This window comes from Protopterus annectens, chromosome 14.part0, assembly GCF_019279795.1.
Source record: "Protopterus annectens isolate FY-2018-M chromosome 14.part0, PAN1.0, whole genome shotgun sequence".
NCBI lineage: Eukaryota > Metazoa > Chordata > Ceratodontiformes > Protopteridae > Protopterus > Protopterus annectens.
In genome coordinates this window covers 951716308-951739801 of record NC_056748.1, presented here as the reverse complement: position 1 = coordinate 951739801, position 23494 = coordinate 951716308, and positions in this window count along the sequence as shown.

Genomic DNA, 23494 nt, shown 5'->3' with positions numbered 1-23494 from the left:
TCTATCCCTTCAAGAAGAATCGTGACTCCTGCTTATAGTGCCTCACCTGCGAATACCCACACCAGCAGTCAGCAATTATACACATTCCAACTTTAAACCCAACCACATCTCACAAAACTAACCCTAACATCCACTCCCAACCGCCTTTTACTTACATTTGTCTCAATTAATGTTATTACTGGAAACTAGTACATTCTAAGTACTACTTTACTCTAACTTAAAACTATGGAATTTTGTAAAATGTGCGACTACCAATGAATATTGTACTTTGTAACCTTAAAACTATGGAATCTTGTTAAATCATGTGTTTTCCTATGAATACTTGCTTGCTATGTAGAAATCTCATAGTTGCTTGTTCTTAATCCGTGGAGCTTTTCTCCCCGGGCCTCCACTGAAAATAGACATGTATCCAGTTGGACTCTCCCGGTCAACAAATGTAAAATAAAATAAAAATAAATGAATAAATTGTACTTTAATTTGACTGGTTGATTTCTAGAGAAAGTATAAACTTTCCCTTGCTGGTTTATGTTTTGTTATGTAACCTTTTTTTGCATTCTTACATGATCTCTTTATATGTGTTTATTCAAAGAAACTCTGATTCACAGTCACTTCGATATGAAGATAAATCACTATAGTATATTACTTTGTTGTGCAGACTTTGACACTCAAATTTAATTTCTTTCAATTTCAATTCATTATGTTTTGAAAACAATGGTGGTGAGTTTGTCCCATTTTGTAAAAATATACTGTTAATTCAAGTTATAATAGATTATTAGATTGTAAAAGCTAAAACATTTTTTACTGCATGAACTCCTGAGCAGCTTTCAAAAAAAAGTGGCCATATATTAATAACTTGTATTGCACACACTTCTTCTCGAAGTCCTTTAAATGGTTACAGAGTTAACAGTTTGGGATACAGGCATATTGTTGCTACTGTTGTTACTCAATGGATTAGATTATCTAATAAGTCATAAAAACAATAACTAGAAGTTCATCATTATGTCTGTTATTACCCATTGTTAACAGTAATTGTCTCAGTACTACTGCATTCATCACTGCTAGATTTACTGATGCTATTTCAATTTGTTTCTCAAAGAAATAAGTCCTGTGATGCATTTTGAGACATTACATTAATGACATAAAACCCTAAAGTTAAGCAATTCAGGGTTTGACTTACATTTAATATGTCTCATCTGGTGTCAGTTGCAAAGACTGAGTAATGTTCTTCTTTGGTTATTCTATTCATGAAAAAAAGCAAAAAAAAAAAAACAACAAAACAAAAGGAGTCACGCATATAGAACAACTTATTACAAAAACTAATCACATCAAAAAATGGGTGGGTCCCAAAAAAACACATTTACAGTGTTGGGGGCTTCATCTTTAATTTAATCAGACTTCATTAGAACAAACAGAAAAACACATGTTTAAAATGTTAAATCACATGTAATTAAAAATAACTGATTATGTGGAGTAATATGTGAGTAATATTTTGTCTCCATGATTACAACTATAATCAATATTCTTTCAATTTGAACTTCTTTGAAATAACCTGCTTATACTGAAGTAGCAATCAGCTAGTGGATATTTAAAATAGGAGTTACCTCACAATTAATGAGCTCAGGAATCTCTTATCAGTCTGAGGCTTGCTCTTGGCATTGCATCATGACTGTTCTTATTTGAATAGTTAGCAAACTGAATGACTAGAGTCTAGCCCTATTTGTCTGTTCTGATCTGGCTGGATCTCATAGGAGCATTTAACTGAATTGATCAAGCTGTTGCAATTTTACTATAGGGTTTTCTCTATGGTCCTTGACTACTTTACTTGTTTTCTGTCAGCCTGAATGCAGGAACTTTTCCCTGGATTTATTCTTTTGACTGTCAAGTGCCAAAGGGCTAAAACTTTAGCCTTCTTTTTTCATTATCTTCTTGCTTTCTTTGGGAAATCTCTGCTGTTTTTTTAGTTTCTCCAAATATTTTGAGTTTCTAACTCCATGATGTGAATGGGCACCATTCTTAAGTCATGGTACAATTGCAGTTCATGAAATTAATATTGTTTCAGTCGTTGATGTTAGCCAGGAGTGATCTTCTCAGCACCTGCAATGTACCCAGAGTTATACTGATATACAAATGTAATTTTTTTTTCAGTCTTATTGCTTCTACTGGTATTGGAACTGTTCGGGAATATTTCTTTCATATTGCACTCATTTCTACTTGAAAATCCTGGTAATTGATGGCTTTATGTCTCACTGTACCTAAGACACTGTAGTAAATGGCTATGACAGTTTCAATGATTAATGCTACTTTTGTCTTTTTTACTTCAACGACTGTAGCTGTTTTTTTGCATCTATCTTTGAACTGTTAGTATCGGGTGTTCACAAGTGATATAAACTTTGCCACTATCAATAATATTTTACGGATCATGTTTCCAACACATCTCACATACATAGATGTTGTAGTGTTTGGACAATTCCTAGTCAAACAGTCTTGCCACATTGTTTTGTCTTTGCATATACAGACCTTCAACCAGGAGTATATTATACCCAGCAATGAAATGTGCAATTAGTTTGTATCTGTTTTATAGAACCTGCTTTTGTCTGTTGGCCCACTTTTTCAATATCCTTTGTACACCAACATGTATGTAGCACAGTATCCTGGACTGTCGATATTAGCCTTTCATCTTTTGGCTTCATATCACCTCTCCTTAAGTATTCCTACATCATGCTTTGCATAAAGTTGTTCTTGAATTTCTCTATACTTACTACTATATTGTGGACTTTCCAACTGTCTTTCCTTTACTACTTATCATTTTCTTTATATTCTTTCTTTGGTTTTTTGGTAGTTTCATTTGCTGTCTGATTCATATCTACTTCTGGTTTGATTTACATTTCCACTACTCTCTGAAATGCTTCTGCTAAACTTAGTAAGGATGTCATCTTAGACGTTTTCTCTTCGTATTCTAGAACTTTCACTATGTTGAGATCTGACTGTATGCAGTCCCATAATTGCTATACATGTAGTTTGTTTGGAGGAAGCCATACTTCATTCAGACTCGGAGCCGTACAGCCTTGCTATGCATTGTTTTTATATCATTTGATAAGAACATTTTTCATTTTTTCTCCTTTCGCAACTGAGTAAATGCAGTTTGGTGCCAGTCAGTAATGCAAAACTGTATGTTGCAACAGGAAAAGCAAACTGATTTAAAACTCCAGCTTTATTCATATCGTTAAGGCAGTTTTTAACATTACCTTCAGTACTCTGAAGTATTTTGTACCAAGTTTTTTTCTCATTTGTTCGTGTTTTATTGCTGGCCCTTCATCTATTCACAGATATTTATATATGTCTTCCAGCTCAAGTTTGTTTATATCAAATTCCTGCCTCCGGTCGATATTTTCTTAGTACTTCAGTTTTCCATTTATAAATTATGCTTTTGCACATTTATCAAGAGCAAACATCATTCTGATATCACATGAAAAGTTTTGAACATTTGTAGTTCTGCTTTCAGATCCTCCTGTGATGAACTATACAGCTGTAAATCATCCACGATAGGTAAATGAGATGGCTGTAAGCATGGCTGGTTTCTGAGAGTTAAGCTGTAGTCATAGGCTAATGCACGAAGTAAAGAGCTTTATGGCTTAAGGGCAAGACAAAATAGCAGCAGTGACAAAGAAATATCCTGAATTTTTTTATACCTGGGATAATAATTTGCCCTTTGTCATGACTTAACCGCTAAGCAGTTTGCCACTACTTCATAGTCAGTGCAATGCTCTAAAACAGCTAAACTGTCCCAAATTAAATAATTCTCTATTGTACTCACAGTTAATTACAACCTTCAAACTACTGCATAACCCTGAAAAGCCCCACCTCTTCACTCCATCACCAAGAGACCTCTACGCTGCACTGACAAATCATTACTCTCCATAACTAAACTTAACAACAATGCAGGATATTCCCTGTATTTACACTGCTTTGCTAATCGCTGGAATACCATCCCTCTCCCTGAAAGACATTAAATACCAACTGAAGCAACACCTGATAGATAGATGGCTCTGCACCTGCACCAACCCCGTCAAACTGGTACTAATATAGCTATAAGAATTTGGGGTTTAACTCTGTCCTGCACAAAATTTATCACAGTTATACCTTCCTCTGTCATCTCATCTCACCTTACCTCCTTTATCTTCATTGCATGCTCTTTGGACTGCTCTAACTATTTATTTTATAGTAAAAAAAATACTCCTATATCAAACACGTCAATCTAAGCATACTGAGGGCGTTTGCACTGCATTTACCTCCCTGTATTAAAAAAGGGACAAAAATCATATACAACCCATGTCAGTGTTATTTTTAATCAACACTGTTTGCAAATGATGTAACTGATGTCAAAGATATCTGAATAATGGAACTGTTGTTTATGGACAGAACAACGCAAGTGATGTCCTTGATGTTTGTATAACAGAGCTTTTCTTCCAAGACCTCTGTTGAAAAAGGGCACTGGTCAATCGAACTTCCCAGTAAACAAATTCTACTTATAATAATAATAATAATAATAATAATAATAATAATAATAATAATAATTATTATTATTATTATTATTAATATAACATAGTGTAGGTTTTTCACAACTAGTAAGCTGTAGATCTTCCTCCCCACACCCAATCTATCTTCCAGCATTGTTTTTTTTTCCATTTGAGCTTAATACCAGTTACAGTCTGTATTTAACAGTCTAATCCTCCTTTCAGTTTGTAAGTAGCTATGCACAGCACTATATAGGTTCATAGGTGTGTACTAGGCTAATGGCCCTGGAGCCTTTATAAGCCTAGCCCATAGAAGTACCCTGGCATCGTGCCACCCAATGTTAGTTCCCAGTGCCTCTATCAAGTAGAGTCACTGTAGTGATCCCCGGGGTGAACTTTCTATTACCCATCCACTCATCAAGATTTCTCTTGAAGTGGGTCAGTGAGGTGCTCTGCTTGACATATATGGGAAGTCTGTTCTAGAGCATGGGAAGTCTCTGGGTGAGGAAACTGTTCCTCCAGCATGTTCTGTTGATTATGGTAATGAGGTTGAGGTCTCTGGCACGTGTGGTGTGAAGGGATTGGGATTTCTTTAGATGTAGCATTTCTAACAGAGCTGGATCAGACATGGCTTTGTAAGACAAGCAGAGATCACCTCTAAGTAGATGATATAGCTGTAGTCTTTTGAGTCTGTCTGTGTAGGACATGTGTTTAATGCCTATGATACTCTTCATGTGGTACTTCTCTGGCCTCTCCAGCTGTTGCAGGTGTCTAGTGAGGTACATGCCAAATGGGGCATTATACTCAAGGATTGGTCTAATGAGGGAAGAGTAGAGAGAGACCATGACCTCTTTCTCCTGGATGCAAAACCCTTGGTAATGAGAGGTGTGCCACATAGAAGTACTTTCTGACCATAGTGGCAATGTGGTGGTTGAAGGATAGGTTCCTGTCAACCTGCGTCGCCATATCTCCTATAACACCTTCAGTGTTCGGTGGGCTCCCATCAATGTGGTAATTAGTGGGAACTGAGTTTTTACCAATGGGGTTGATGACACATTTTTTGGCGTTAAGCTTAAGGCCATGATTTGGACACCAGTCATTGGTCTCACTGAGGCCTTTCTGTAGGATGTCTGCATCACTTGGGGAGTTAATAATGGCTCCCATATTGCAGTCATCTGCGAACTTGGTCAGCCAGAGTCCCTTTGTTTTGGCCTGGACTTCTGAGAAGTAGATGCCAAACAGGAGAGGACCCAGGACTGATCCCTGTGGGACTCCACTCATGACTGGTCAGCAGTCTGACTTGGACTCCGGTACTTTCACACTGTGTGTTCTATCTGTGAGCCAGTTTGCAACCCACTTAGTGATATAGGGGTTGATGCCTAGTGTGGTGAGTTTATCAATAATTTCCGAGTGAGCAATGGTATAAAGGCCTTGGCAAGATCAAGGTAAGCTGTATGCACTGCTTTACCTTCATCCACAGCCCTGGTGACTGACTCAGAAAAGTCAACCAGGTTGAGCAGGCATGATCTACCTTTCAGAAAACCAAATTGTGTGGGTCTAGAGTTTGATGATTTCCTATATCTTTGTTAATCTGGTCCATGGTGATGCTCTCCATAGCTTTACATATCAGACTTATCAGGCTAATGGGGTGATAATTCCCAGAGTCTGCAGTTGCTCCCCCTTTATGGAGAGGGATGACTGTAGCAGTGCGCCATTCAGTAGGGACAAAGCCTGAGGTGAGGCTGTGACTGAACAGGGCACACAGGTGAGGTGCCTGTTAGCTTTGTAGTTCATGTAAAATACATTCAAGGATATTATCAGGTCCCATGTAAGCTGTATTCTTGGCCTTGGACAATGCAGCTTTAACCTGTTATGTAGTAATGCTGGATGCCTTGCATTCTTCTGGTATTGTGATTGGCCCTTTGGGGGGGAGACAGGGGTAAGTTGACACTGAATCTGTCCGCCAGTATGTTGGCAATATCTGTTGGCTGAGTATAGGAGGTATCAATGTGCAGTATCTCAGAGCAAATCTGGGTATTACTGTGGACATTCTTGATATAGCTACAGAATGCTTTGTAATTGCTTTTAGTGTCTGATGCAATTCTGCCTTCATAGCTGGCTTTAGAGGATTTGATGCGGGATCTCGACTTTTTGTTGAGGCTAATAAGGGAGTTTTTCCAGTCTTGAGACTTCACCTTTTTTTGCAACAGTTTCTTCCTTCTGTTATAAAGTTTCTTAATGGTAGGGGACCACCAGATTGGCTTCCTTTTTTTGGAGGAGAGTATCTTGATTCTGTTGGGTATGGCCAGCTCCATGCATCTGTGTACATGTTCGTACACAATATACATACAGTTATTAATATAGTATCATAATGTCATGTCTTATAACTTAAAATAAATAATAACTTTTTTAGAAGTATTGCTATCAGGGAAATCTGTGTTCTCTAATCTAACATGATAAACAAATGTCCCTTTTAAAAATATTATTAACATCAGTCTGTTGAAGATGAGTTTAAAGCCAGCTGTAGGACTAAGAATGTGTTACTTTTCTATAGAAAGTTTATTAGTGCAACAAACTGTAAATGGAAGTGAGTGTGTCTCCAAAATCTGCACCACAGCACAAGAGACAACAACTTCATTTAGAATGAAAGCACAGGGCACAGCGGATAAGTGCTGGGTCATTACAAATGAGCAGATGCAGCAAAACAATGAGTTAAATTTGCCAAGCTTAAAGAACCAAAAAAAAAACAAAACAAAAAAAACATGGAGGCAAAATTCAGGTTTAAACATCAATGGAAAATTATGACTTTCACCAGTCATTAATCATTTTATAATCCTTTATACCTTCATAGCATCTGGGTCTGCAGTTTAATTCATTCCATTCAATTTGTACTGAATATGAATACAATTTAAATGACATGTTGCAGAAAAAATGATTTGTAGTTTCTCAACAAATAATATAAATTCAGTTTAGTTTCTTTTCTTGGCATCACTATGCATTTTCAGGCTTCCTAAGATACCATACAGCCTCCAGTCATCCAATAAATTCAATGTCTAGCAGTTTAATTTCACAGCCATATACACTATATAATGATCAAATAAATGCCACAACCTATTTAATGTAGAATATTAAAAAATAGAGGAAACAGTAACAGCCTCTTGTCCACCTGCAGTATGCTCCTCCCATCTATAGCCTACAGAAGAATATCATTAAAAATGAAAGTGATACATAACTGGCATGTTTTTGAAAATGTACTATATGCATAGGGCTAGCTCCTGTATAAGCCCACAATGATGCTATATGGATTTAAACAAGAGTATTTTCAGTAAATATAGTTTTACCTGAAGTTACAATATTCAGTTATTCCATTTGCCATTTATATTCCAAGTAAAATACTAGTGGTAATAACACAGACGGAGATATGCACTCCTCCAAAATAGAACATATTGCATTCAGCCTGTAAGAATAAAATAATAATATCCATATCTGGTGTAACATATTTTATTTTTATTTATTTATTTTTTTTTATTTTATTTTACATTTGTTGACCGGGATAGTCCAGCTGGATACATGTCAATTGTCAGCAGAGGCCCAGGGAGATAAGCTCCGACATACAAGCAGAAAATGATTTCATTTACACATGGCAAGTACAATTTAGATATTCATATCAGTATTACAATACATTAAAAAGATAGGCAGACTTATGATATCACTAGATATAACATAGACAGTTCATAGACCATCAGTAACATCTTGTCTGAGTGACATAAGCAGTCTCCATTTACTTGTGGCTGTAGGTTAGAAGTTAGTCGGTGTTAGAGCAGGAACATAACCAATTTGTTTTAAAGTATTGTTTAAGGCTATTTTTAAATTGGGTTACTGAGGGTATATATATTCCAGCTGAGAATTTCCAGGCTCCAAGGCACCAGTTTCTTTTTTTAATGCATTTGTTAACCAGGTGCACTCACTGGAACAAGTGCCCCTTTTCAGGACTGTCCAGCAGCAATGTCTGTCTAATTCAATTGCTCACAGTCGCAAAGTAAAAAAAAAAAATTGCCAGGTTAGAGTTTCCACTGTGTGATTCCTTAAACTTCTTGTATTAGAGGCACATGGGACATATGTAAATAACCCTTTATGTTCATCAGGTCTTTCAGTATACGGCATTTCTGAATGCCCATGACTTTTTTCTTTTTAAGTCTGTTATGGACAAATTCAGGCCAATAAAGCCAAACTCTGATTGGTTTGTTTGTGTGACCATTTTACTCCCAGTCACACAGTAGGAAGGGGGGCTCAAACCCTGTACTCTGGTCTACAGGAAACAACTTGTTAATAGTTCAGAGCTTTAATCCTATATTCTGTCAGACTAATTTATTCATTGCTTTTTACATCTACAGATTCTTTCCTCTGCATTGGACACTGATGTGCTATTTCATACCAGCGGAGTAGAATAGTAATAAATTAAGCTTAAATACCTGTCGATTACTGTTAACTGTTTCACATGTTAACGGTGAAAAATATGCAAAGAGTTTGTATTGTGCTCAGTTAAGCCCTCAGGGTAAGTCAAGCTATCTAAAATGGGTATCTGCCCCAAACCTTGACTCATGCGATAAGAGAATCCATTTTTGGACTTGTACTTTGTTCATTAAACATTTTCTAATAAAGTATAATAAGCATTATTACTACCTTCCTGCTGAATGTTTCAACAGACTGATGTTTATTGAAATTACATGCATTGTAGCAAGTGGCGTGTTTCTCTGTGACTGTGGGTGAAGTGTGAAGAGATGGTACAGATTGTATTCTAACTTCACTCACATGGAAAATCTTTTGGGTCATTGTTTAGTTTGCATTCTACACAAGTGACCATTCAGTAGAGCACCTAGGTTGCAATAGCTTGTATGCTACCCTGCTATATGTGTAATCTTAAAAAGTGTTAAAAGGAAATAAAACCAGGAGAAATCATAACCTGTCTTATGTAACATTTTGCAAAAAAAAAAAAAAAAAAAAATTAGGTTAGAGCATTGCCTACCTCATGCGTGGGCTTTTCCTGCACATTACTTCTGCACTTGTACAGGTAGTCCTTAAGATCTAGAATAGATAGTCTGAGACACAGTAATAAAATTACTTTGTGTTGGAGTTCAAGCTATCAGTGACTTGATCTCAGAGAATCCATGCTAGTTTCTCCCTTAGATACATATTGTTACTGCATTTTTATGGAATAGTGACTTTTATTGGTGTACAAATGAACTCCTATACTTTTATTGTTTGGTAACCTGGTTCTAGAACGGTCATAATATATAAAAAATGCTTTTTTGATGTTATCTGATTGGATGTTCAACATTGATTGGTAAATTATATTTTTACATTCTATATAAGAAGATGGTTTACTAGGTTCTGAAATGGTCTGAGGAAGTGGTATTTTGTTGCCATGAAAGTGCTAACCTTTTTATTTTTTACATCAATAAATTTACATGTGGTGTTTAGTCATGGTGGTTGGAGAATGGAATTTTTACTCCATTTATTTGGGATTGTATTCGACCTTTCCCTGATCTGCAACTCTTTGGCTCCTTTGGAGAACTGGGCCACTGTTCATAGACTATAACTAATGTGTTCCTAAGCATGATGTTAGCATTTCTCATGGATAATATTTACTTTGAGTGGGTAAGATGCTTCTCTTCCAAACAGGTGATGACCATAAGAGATGCTGATGTCTACAATCATAATAAGCTAGTACAGAAGCAGCAGTGTGTCTATGGTAAAGTAAACATCATTGTCTTACAGGCAGAGATGCAGATAAAGATACTACTATCAATTAAATGATTCAGTAAGAGAAAATGAATCATAAATATTAATAATATGAATGCAAGAAAAAAGATCAAACTCAAGGTCATAAAAATCACACTGAACAAGAGCATAAAATGCATAGCTGTACATTAATGAAGGGTACGTCTAGGAATATCATGAAATGAGTCCACAAAAGCAACAGATCTGGGTAATATCTATAGTAGGACATGGCAGAAAGAAACTGAGCAATAATGATAGACAAAGACAGAAATAGATGCAGAAGATAAGCCAAAATATTTGAACAGTGTTCAGTAAGGCAGAGATCTGACAGGCAATGCTACTCTATGGTAGGCGGAAAAAGTAGGCTGAACAACTACACAACATCTGGTGATAAAGATTAAGCAGTGTTGTTGTGCCTGAAGCTGTAGCCATTTGTCAGAAAACATAAACAGATTGATGCAGGCAACCACAGAGCCTAAGATAAACTGTATTTAAATAGTACTATACCATTTCAGCAGGAGACTCTTATAATTAACACGGTGGTGCAGGCTGCCACAGCAGAGCCTAAAATATGCTCCAAGTACAGCTTGTAATTTCAGTATAAGACAAACAATTATCGTAGTGACATGAATAGCTACACACTGCAAGAAAGCATACTGTAAGCTGCAAGAAAATAACTCTGTTCCAGGAAAAAAAAATTACAGACGAGTTTATACAGACAGCACAAAATTCAATCCTCATAGAGTTGTAGAAACCATGACCACTGTACAAACAGTAATTACGAACAAAGGACTGATATGCTGCAAAACCAAATGGCCAAGTGCCACACACAAAACATGATTATAAGGTAAAATGTGTGTGTTGTGGGGAGGGGAATTGGTGCAAATTTCACATCCACTCAGTGCCTGCTAATCACCTCTTAGATGAAGGGACAAGCAGCCTGGTTTGAATTAAGCTTTGCTTCAACTCTGATTTACAATAGACAGTGGGTGGTCTTGGATAAAAGAGGAAACAGTAGCAGGAGTTTCAGCTACGTAAACAAGCAGTTTACAAAAGAGGTCAATATGGAGAAATAATGCACAACTTGCATTTCACATTAGCAATAAAGTATTTAAAATTCCACTCAAAGCAATGACTCTTCTGAAACATCACTTCATTTCATATGTGCAGTGAGCATAATTGTTCAGAACTTTTTTGATTATAAATATATGGTTCTATGGCTGTAACATGAATCTTTACTGAGATTAGAGCAAAAATGATCCCCACATTAGAATAAAGAATAAAGCAGCCTATTTAGTAACATGGCTGGTTCAGTCAGCCCCTTGATAAAAAAATGTTGCTGTGTTGCATTGCAAAAGTGCTTTGGAAGGACCCCCAAATCTGGAAAGGCAAGAGGCCTTGTTTGAGTCATGTGCCTTTCCAGAATGAAGATATGATCAAACAGACAGCTGAGAAGATGAGGAATGCAGGAAGTAAAAGCACAATGCATTAGGACTGTTAAAACGTGAATTTCTAACACATGCCAAAACAACAGGTATCTTGGAATTTTGTGATTAAAATTTCATCTCTGCTGAAGCACTGCATTTCTATTGGCAGTTCACTTTGTTGCACCCACAGTTTGCTTTTGTCTGTCTCTGTTAATTGTATGTAACAGAATGTGTGTGTGTTTAGTGTGTGTCCATGTTACTTTGTGTTTGAGAGAGAGAGAGAGAATGTATGCATATATGTATGTGCATGCGTGCAAATGTGTGTATTTGTGTGTGCATGCATGCTTGTGTGTCTGTTTATCTGTGTCTCTGTTTATGTGTGGGGGGGCAGGGGTCTACAAGAGGAGATCTACTGAACATGAAGTAGTTTATTATCGTATAGTATTACAGTGCTGAATCGGGTATAGGCTGGTATGTGATCAATGCCTAAAAGTACATTCACAAAACTGCTGGTAATGAAATACATATACAGCAGTTTTGAGAACTCTTCTTTCCAAGGTGCAGTAATCAGCAAGTAAGTTGTATGGGCTTGGGAGGCTTTTAAACTGTTAGTGTTTGGAGTATCAATGTTTGCATGGCTATTAATCATTTTTATGATGGCACTTTTAAGTGCCTTCCACTCATACCTTGCATTTTAGTCATGGAGCTACTGAGCAGCTGTCCAGTTCCCTTCAGACCAACATTAATGTTATGTTTGCAGATAATTGCCTGCAAGATATGCAGTTCAGACCTGTTCCTGACAAAGCTAAAGTTATTCAATGTTAACTTCATTTGGCATAACTAGCAGCCATGAGGTAGGGAGCATTACATGTCATAACTAGCAGCCATGAGGTAGAGAGCATTACATGTCATAACTAGCAGCCATGAGGTAGGGAGCATTATATATCATAACTAGCAGACATGAGGTAGGGAGCATTACATGTCATAACTAGCAGCCATGAGGTAGGGAGCATTACATGTCATAACTAGCAGACATGAGGTAGGGAGCATTACATGTCATAACTAGCAGACATGAGGTAGGGAGCATTACATGTCATAACTAGCAGCCATGAGGTAGGGAGCATTACATGTCATAACTAGCAGACATGAGGTAGGGAGCATTACATGTCATAACTAGCAGCCATGAGGTAGGGAGCATTACATGTCATGCTGTTATTCTCATCTTAGATGTTCATGATGAACAAGGCATTGTTGGGCAAACATTAAATAATTTGTCTGTGAAAATAATCAGATGTTGGGTCCTGTATTGTCTTTCTGAACTCCTTAACACTTTTTTTTTAAACTAGCCATCAGCAGAAATTTACTGTTACGGATTTTGTTCTTGTTTTCTGTGTAGAGATACAGTGTAAAAAAGTGAGACACGGGTCACTTGAATAAAGTGCATAAAGGGACTGCCCTGTTTCCTCATACTCATATCATTTGTACGTTAACCACAGTGAAACCAGACTGCTCCACACTGCACTGTCCACCTCTGGTGTTCCTTGCTCTGCCATGTAGATAACTAACTTTTCACTCCTTCTCTTGCAGGTAGTTAAGATGTATCTTCCAGTGTCCCCATATCCGCATATCCTATGAGATGAGTAATCCAGACTGTAGATTATTTGCTTTTTCTAATAAAAACAGCCCCTGAAAATTAAGTGTTTTAGCCAAAGGTAGCCACTGAAATTTAAATGTTTTAGCTAAAAATAGACCCTGCAAATTGTTTTAGCCACTGCTGTATTTGTGTTTGGACCTTGCTGCCTAATACTTTCACTACTAGTGCTGTGTTTATACTAGAAGTTAAGGATATTGATACCCAGCATTCATTGCTGACAGATGTCCCTAATAAAACAAAGTTCCAAAGTACTATTCAGCCATATATTCTAGATTTCAGGAGCTACCCTTTTCATATTTTATTGGTTTATGATAGCAAACCAAAAAAAGCTGGATTTCACATGCCACATTTTGCATAAGTAACTTTGTTTGTGTTTCCTGCATTTTTCTGTTCCTCTTTATTCCTTGAAGTCTGCCTTCCTAGTTCATTACACCACTTTAGTGGTGCTGTCATGTCTGCAGTCCACTAGGTGTAAACTTATGTCTGCTTAAGCATTTTTTTAGGTTTCAGAATTGCTAGTTCAAGCTGGTGATGGATTTTTACTACTTGTACCACTGCATTCCAATTCTTACCTGAATGTTCGCTTTTTGCTCAGATATGAATTGGTCCAAACATTTGAAATAGTGCTTCTGTTAGTATTATAACCATGTATTTGTACATGATCATTAATGCCACCTGTTTCTTACAGTCTTGGACACATTTTTCCTCATAACTTTTCATTCCTAAAGAATATTTTTGGAGGGTGGTGTGAAAGCCAATAAATATTTTCAAGTTAACATTTTAGCAAGCATCTAATAAGTTAGACAGTTTAATAAATGAATACATAAGTAATTAAACAATATTGCTCACTGTTGACTAAGAATGTGTGTGTCTCACATTCAGTTTCTCTGTATTCTTGCCTATACCTATGGTCAGAGAGGTGTCAGTGTGGTTTTCTGTCATACATTATAACAACTCTATTCAGGATTCCTAGAGATGATAAGGTCCATCACTGTCATCACATAGTTTTAGAATGCATATTTTAATTGCCTGGAAATGTTAAAGCTCTGGGTATTCCTTCACATTTAGCAGTGTAGCATTTTATGAAGCAATGGCTAATAATGGACAGATATGGCACTTGGGTCTCAGGACAAGGGGCACAAAGCTCACAATCACTGTTTGCAAAGCTCCAGCTTCGGGAGAAGAACTTTCAAATAACTTGCACAACAGTGCTCACAGATATGAATGCGGTTTATTAAATGCAACCAAATTAATCATCTGTGCTTTAATGGATTGTTCCTTGCATCTCTTACCCAGTATGTGGCAGTATCTTAAGACCAATGACTCAGATACAATTGGTTAAATGTTAAAATTATATTTTCTTCCCTAGCTAGTCTCTGCCTTCATACATATGTATTCATTTATATGCATACAAATTCTTGCATATATATACACACACATATATATATATATATATATATATATATATATATACACATATATAATCTTTCTGTATCTACCAGTTTATTTTCTGCACTTTATATGTTCTTTCCTGTGCCTGCATGTGTCTCTGCCTCCTCCTGTTTGTCTGTATATCTATGTTTCTTTATCTCTCATATTTTAGCTTTCTGTTCTAGCTCTATGTCTCTTTTCATCTAGCAGATTAACAGTAAGTGATTAATAACTAGTGAATTTCATCCTATATTCCTAGGTTTGAATCCCTCAGTTTCCCCTTAAACTGTATAATTTGGAAAATGTATTTAACCTGACAATACATCTGCTTCCCCTTGAAGAAAGACTTTTGTGCTTGACAGCCTTACCTGACTATTAGATGAATGAGGTAAATGTCAACCTATTTATCTGTAGCTGTTGCATGCCTAATTTTCTGAATCCCTCTCTCTCTCTCTTTCTTTGCTTTGTATTTCTAATGTGTCTTTCATCAGTCTTTATTCAGTATCAAATCTGACTTTACCCCTCTATCTAGCTCCTTTACTGTCTTAAAACTTTCTCTGTCTTTTTCTCTCAAAAGTCTTGTTTTCTCTGTCTGTCTCTGTGCCCTCTCCCCTGGATTTCTGTCACCTAATGAAATAAATGTGTTGAGTTCTGCCTTTCAACCTGCATGCCTAGGTGACCAATAGAACCAAAACTGTATACTGCATGCATAATTTTTCTTCAGAATAAATGAACCAGAACTGCTTATTAACATCACTGATTTAATAATCTTTATTCTAATTTTATGTATGTATGTGTTTATGTTTGTTGACTGAGTTCATCATGCTAGGCATAGTTTTTAGGGGTTATCAGAGGCTAATTCATAAATTGTTTGTGTCTTTCGACTTTTCCCGGTTAGGGGTCGCCACAGCGGAACTCCGGTCCGCTAATGATTGGCAGTAGATTTTTACGTACTGGCTTGCCGGGCCTAATGCACAACCCTTACCGAAGGAACGCCCATTCACGCATGTCGCCACACAGAAGACGCTCTAACTGAGAATCGAATGGGCGACGTCTAACTGTGAGGCAGGCAAAATTTGTCTGAAACAATGGAAAAAAACATATAACCTTTTTCTGAATATCTTACATTAACCTGACTTACTAGCAAGTCAAGGAAATAAGACTTTGGTTTAATACCTCATCCAAAGGAACTTTGCCTAAATTAAAGAAAACCTTTCTCTTTAAGTAGCCCTTAGGAACTGGATGCTTATTAAGACTAGGGCAATAGACAAGGATGAACATAATGAGACAAGATTGACAGAGAGAATACAATGATAGTTGTGGGTCAAGAACTTAATGAACACTGGCTGTATATGTATATCAGTAAGAAAGAACTGCACAGATGGCCATTAATGTCTGCATGTTATGCTGCTAGCAGGAATAAGACAACAGCAAATGCAGGAAAAGTTAAAAAAATATGATAATAATGCATCTCTGTTTTAATTTGTAGGTCTTAGGTCTGCCTGAGGTGAATTCCATTAAACCTGCATTACGTTTCAGCATAACAATGATACACTTGAATCTTGTTTTTGTATGACAAAAATATGTCAGGCAAAATTCTGACCTACAGACTACTTACAGACAATGGTGAAAACAGAAAAACTTTAATGAAACAAAATTATTTCAGGCATTACCTGTTGACCAGCAAACATGCTACAAAAATACTAGCAAGGATTCATCGATCTCTTGTACATTGTACAGTGCGACTTTGTGTAGGAAGCAGCAAAGTGAAAGTGTCTCTAGGACAATGTACAGTGCAACTTTGTGTAGGAAGCAGCAAAGTGAAAGTGTCTCTAGGACAATGTACAGTGCAACTTTGTGTAGGAAGCAGCAAAGTGAAAGTGTCTCTAGGACATTGTACAGTGCAACTTTGTGTAGGAAGCAGCAAAGTGAAAGTGTCTCTAGGACATTGTACAGTGCAACTTTGTGTAGGAAGCAGCAAAGTGAAAGTGTCTCTAGGACAATGTACAGTGCAACTTTGTGTAGGAAGCAGCAAAGTGAAAGTGTCTCTAGGACAATGTACAGTGCAACTTTGTGTAGGAAGTAGCAAAGTGAAAGTGTCTCTAGGACAAAGAGTGCACTCATGGAAGAAACAAAATAATGCAATAGGCAAATGAGTTACATTTTGTATGATGATGACATCAAAAATGGTGGACTGATAGATAAAATAGGCGAAATAAACTGACAACTGAATATAACACAAAAGCAAAAGAAAATGCTGCTGAAATCACAGTAAACTGCAAAAGAATGTATTCAAATACATAACGCTTTATTTCAGGTACAATGGACTTCTTCTGAAAAACAAATCACACAAGTGAAGACTTTTTATACCCTCATCACATAACAAAAATCAGTTAATCAATCAACATTTAAAAAAACTGCACAGTTCCCGAAAAGTTAAAACAATACTATTGCTAAAAACACATATTCCTTTGCAACACAAGTTAGTTTACAATAGTAAAATGAAATATAAGACAGAATCTATTGATCAGTTGTAAAGCAAAAGCAGCCTTTAATTTTAAAATGCTGCTTAATGAGATCATCTCGTTCAAGCCTGGGTAGAGACAGTAGAATTAGGTTTTAGTTGCCATTTGAATTCCTTGAACTCAAGAAAGTCATCCGAAGGCCACACCCCTGCTGCCCCAAATCAACATGGTCAATTAAAAAAAAATAGAAAGGGCATTTGTCTCATCCTTCCCCTGAATGTCATAACAATGCTGATAAACCCTAGCCCTTAAGATCTGTTTTGTTTGACCTATATAAAAACATGTGCATGATTGACACTGTGCCAAATAAACAACCCCTTTGCTTCCACAATAATATTTGTAATTTAAACTAATTTCACCATAGCCATCCACAGGGAAACTAGATCCCTCCAAAATGTGTTGACACTGGGAACAGTGTCCACACTTGTACATCTTACCATTACCATTAAAGGGAGTAGCCCATTCAAGCAACATTTTGAAACAACTGTCCTTCTCCTAAACAGTATGTGGGCTCTCCCACACCACTCTAATATAAGCCTGATCAATACAAACTACACTCAACTTTTTAAGAACAAGCTATCAAATATGGTTAAAATTAAGTTTATAACATAAAATAAGGGCTCTCTGATATTGGACTTTGGTCTTATTAGTATCAACACTATCAAGCATATGATTCCCACCATTTTCAAAACCTGGTAATGGGAAGAAGTGACCTAATGTTCTTTTTGTTGCAATTTCACAAAAGATATTATTAATAAAAGAATTAGGATAACCCCTCTTAATTAGCATAATTCTCAATTTATTACACTCCTCTTGGAATAAAAAATTATTGAAAAACATTACCCCTTAACAAGGGACTTTGTTTGGTGAATGGGGTGGCAACTGTTGAAATGCAGTAAGGAGCTTGAATATGTTGGTTTTTGATAAATTGTAGACTCAAAATCCATCAATGTGGTAATGCCTAAATAGTTTACCTTATCATGATGCACATTCATGGTGAACTTCAAAAATCTGTCATGGTATATAAATATTCAAAAAATTGGTCCAACATTTCCTCACTGGCATTCCCAAATAACACAATGTCATCCAAAAAATGACCAAATAAGGACCGTCAGTTACAGAACTCGGATTTGAGAACAAAAGTTTCCTCCCAAAATGCTAATACGTTGACAAACATGGGGGCACAAGCTGCCCCTATCACAACACTTCTGTTCTGCCTAAAAAGTTGGTTACAAAAGCTATGAAGTTGTTCTCCAAAATGGTTTCAATTATTGTTCTTAAGGTAATAATTTTATCATGTTCAAGGGTATATTTGAAACAAAGGTATTTATAAAACCATTCTAAAACCACATCATGAGGAATAACTGAAAAGATCAGGTATATCTATAGTCACAAAAACTAGATCCTCAGAATAAATCTCATTTCAAGTTTTGGATAAAAAATCCCATCAGTCCTTAAAAATATATCTCTTATTGTCCAAAACCCCTTTGGTTTGATTGTCAAAGAGGAAAGAATAGGGAGCAAGGGGGGTAGTTAAACTCGTATAAATCTTCAGAATTCTGAAGATGGCAGGAGTCTTAGGGTGTGTAACCCTTTGGAAACCACACTCGACAAAGGTGATTTGAATGTTAACCAATAAATCTTCCAATAAAAGGTCATTTTTTTCAATAAGCAATGTTCATCTGATTGACAGAGGTTTCCTCATATACATTAGAATATAGTAACTCTAACATTTTACTGATGTAATCATTGGTATCCATAATGACTAAACCCCTGCCTTGTCTGGTTTCTTTATTCTTAATGCCCTATTCTTTAGCTGCCAAACTGCACCAGCAATAGGATGACCACATTAACAATGTGGAGAGCCTTCTGGAATGGCTTGTGGAGTCACACAACTAGCAGGGCCCACCCATCAGGCCAGAAATAGACCAAATGGAGCATAATGTTGGCCTCCAAGGTGAGCAGTGCATGGGTTTGTTGCCTTCTGCTGTGTCATGATATTGAGCTACATTAAGGCCCCACTGTATTGGCATCCTGTTGCATTCCATTCTTTATGTGTCATTCTTCCTTCATTATTCATTGTCCAGCACTCATCATTAGCACTTGTCCTCTCTGTATATGCCTTTGTCCGACTACTATCCTCCACACATTTTGTGGGAATAACATCTCTGACACTCTGAGTCTATTTTCTATGGTTAACAGTTTGCCCTGATACCTGACTTTCTACTTCAGTGTCTGCTGCAGGCATCTCTCACTACAATCTCCATCTATGCTTCTTTTGTATGTATGTGCATCTATTACCAAAGAGTTTCTTTCCCTAAAAGTAATTAATACCCCACCCTTTCATAAATTGTGGTTACCCTTGCTTCCCATTTATATGATGAAGGAGGCTGACACTTTTTTATATATGCCCACAGTTGTAACCACACAGTATTACACGGTGCACACGAGTCTGCACTGACCCAGCCCTTCTAGCTTCCCTTCATCATTCCATCTGTCATGTCAGTCACATCCCCTACTCCACATATAGCATATCTTATTGCTGTTTTGCCTGTTAGTGCTACACCTCTCTTTCATAATGTGATCCATTAGTCACACTGCTGGAAATTTCCATTTCCTGACACATATTTGCTTAGTTCTTTCACTCTTCTTACACTGACATTCTCAAAAATTAGTGCTGCATACATACCTTTCAACTGTACAGATTTTCGTAGAATATCCAGATTTTTGCATCATATTTTTGGTCCATTTTTCATAAAATTGTGGTTTTCTGGCAAATTAGTAAGAAATCATTAAAGACTGAAGTAAGAAAATAACGACAGACATTTGAGTTTCAGATGTTATACCCTTCAGAAAATTCATGCTAATGTAAACTCTTAAGTTTGTAAGAGCAGTATTTAAAAATTTTCGCCTATTTTTGGGCCTTTGTACCACTTTTATTTATGGCTTTGTCCAGATTCCTTGCGCTAAGAGGTTGAGAAGTATGGCTGCACAGGTATACTGCTCTTGTCCATGAATCCCAGCCTTTAAGAGCAAAATACTGTTTAGACTTTCTCTTGTAATATTCTTGAGCATTTTTGCTCCCTTGCCTCATACTATAGCCTTTCTATCCAGTTCACCATATCCATCACCTGATCTGCCAGCTTCTCCTGTTCACCAACACTTGCTCCAATAAGCTAGGGCCAGTGCCAATCCTAAGAGCATCCAGTGGGTCTAGCTATGTCATTTTCACCCAGGGTGCATTTACTTAATAATGACCTTATTACTCCTCCCCTCCAAATGTGGCATTGTGGTTGAGTCTAAGGGGACAGGCATGCAATAGAGATGTGCAGCTTATTACCCGACTTCCTCAGCAGCTCAGCCATATCCTCTATCCTTTTCATTCCTTAAACCATACCACATCAAGATAATGTTCCCAGCCTCCGTCAGGGATCAATTCACGGAAAGATCATATAACTGTCCTCCTCCCACTGCCAGTATAAGCACACCTATCTATCCCTGCTACAATGTCAGTCGCCCCGAGCTGCTTATCAGACATGGGTTAGCTAGGCTGTAGTCAGAGCTGTACTCCACTATGCCACTGTAGCAGTTGTCATTTTTCTCTTGTAATATGCTGATAACCAGCCTACATTTGGGATACCCGCTTATATTTGTACTGTGAACTTCTTAAAATATCAACATGCTTATTAGGTAAGATTTGTATGAATGTCACATTATTCTACATAAGAAATACTGTATCCAGATTTAATATGAACTTTATTGTGACAAAAGCAGATTGAGAATAAATGCATTACTCCTTCAGCTCACAAAAGTTTTATTATTTATTTCCACTGTAGGCCTGTTATCACTTTTAAAAATATAAAGAGTTTCAGCTGGATCCAATTTTGCTGAGATCATCTGCTCCATAAACATTCCAGAATTCCACAGGCATCCTAAAATTCTGCTATTGGCTGACTGCCTAGTGACACAGCTTAGCTTAAGCAGATCTGCGTAAGCAAATGTTCATTTTATTATGGACAGCAAGAATTTTGGAATATGAGAAGCCAGTGGCTACAAATCAATGGACCACATTTAAGTAACAGTATTACGCATAAAAAGTAGAACATCATCATGTTTCAGAAGCAAAAAAAATGTGAACATTAGTATGAAAATCAATAACTTAGATGTAATGTAATAGTTACAATAAATAAAAGAAACTACCTGTCACAACATAATCCATAGACGTATGCATAACTTTTTTGGAGGTATACTTACACCTGTGTTAATTAACACAGTTTATGGTATTTGTCTGTACTATTTCCTTAAAACATGGCTGACTGAACAAACTTGGTTATTCTAATAGGCATGGTCCCCAGTTTAAAATGACATAATTACAGGGATTGTAATGCAATTGTTGTCTGGTGAGGTCTGAGGATGCAAACCAGCAAAGAGACCAGGTTTTCAGCACTGTCTTCCAGTCTTTCTATTGGATATCTTACAGGCAATGCAACATACTCAGACCAGCTTTCCTCATCCCCCTGTTCATCCAGCTGAATACATGTTCTATATGTGATGGCCCAGTATTCCTTAAAACTGACTAAAAAAATAACAATTTCATAAATCGTTCACTAGGCAATAAATTTGATGGCATGTTTTTTCCTTATTGACATGAAACAATTATTCAAAATGTTATGATATGAGTGAACTCTAGTAAAAAAAATTTATAATGAGTGAACTCTCATATTTTTTAAATTTTCAAAGACAAAATCAGGCTAGAATAGAGCTCACAAGGGTATACTTTTGATTGCCTCTTTGGCATATTTTAGGAACTACATTAACAGTAAAAAAAATCTGAGATTGGTTTTCGTTTTTCCTCTTCCTATCCCAAGCATATTGCGGAGTTTGATTGTTTATGTCTCCCACTATGTAATGGTTCTTAGAAAATGCAACATAAGTCTGATATCACTGAATATGCTTTCCCCATATGAAGAAGATATTGCCTTGATAAAATTATTATTATTATTATTATTATTTTATTATTAGGTGGGTATGTGAAATAACCATTATGGGCCCTTTTAATCTGCAAACTGGATGAGAGGTACAAGGGTAAATGCAGTAGGGACTCTCCAGAGTAACCAATAAACTGACATGTTTTGGAAAGAGGAAAGAAAACCCAAACACTGGAAGAACTTGCAAATTCCATACAGAAAGTAGCCAGAGAGCATAAATGAAGTTTGTACCCTGGGGCAATGCAGCAGACATCATAAGCAACGTAGGCATCACACTGCCTTCAGAAAGTTAACCAATGTTTGATCATCTAGTTTCTGCATGTTTTCATTCATTCACCCAACTTCTGAATATTTTAAGGGATCTTTCCTGTTGGGTCATTGAGGCCTTATAAGAATAATAAATTCTGTCTTTCAACAGTATTCCTAATTACAAAGCCACAGCTGAAATCTTCATTAGTTGTAACAGGATTTGTCACACTAAACGTGATTTCGCAACGTGTCCAAGATCGTATCATCTAAATGTTGATAGGAAAGAGAATTGTGATCTACATACAAAGGGAGAAAACAGCTGCATAAGCTCTAAATGAGTCAAATGCTATTCTAGAAAGTTATTCTGAGCAATAGCAAGTAAGATCTGTGAGGGCTTTTTACCTAAGAAGTATGCTTTAGTTATTTCCAAAAACTGCATTGCAGATAGGTAACATAAATACAGCTGATCTATGCATGTCTGTTGTTGTTATCAAACCTGCATTCATGGCAGGTGATGCTAAGACAGGCAAAAGTTCATTGTAAATGTCAAGGATCTGCCTTTTTTGTCTCATTCAGAACACTAGTCTTTAGTGCAGTAGGATTCAAATCATGCAGAAACTCCAGACAACGCTGCCACTGTTTGAGACATGTTGTTGATGAGGAATCTGTTTATTATGACACAAATGCCACGGCTGACTTATGCAAAACAGCTGCTAAGTCAGGAATGTTTTTGTAAATGATAAATTGATTAACGAGGTTAAGGCTAGTGTGGCACAATTTGATGAAAACGCCTTGTCAATATAGAAATACTATTATACTTTGAACACTATAATGCTATTCTAAACTTCCATTTGTTTTTTGGCTAGCCCATTGTGAAATTGTCTGAGTTTGCTTTGTATACAATCAGACTGCCTCTCTAATTAGT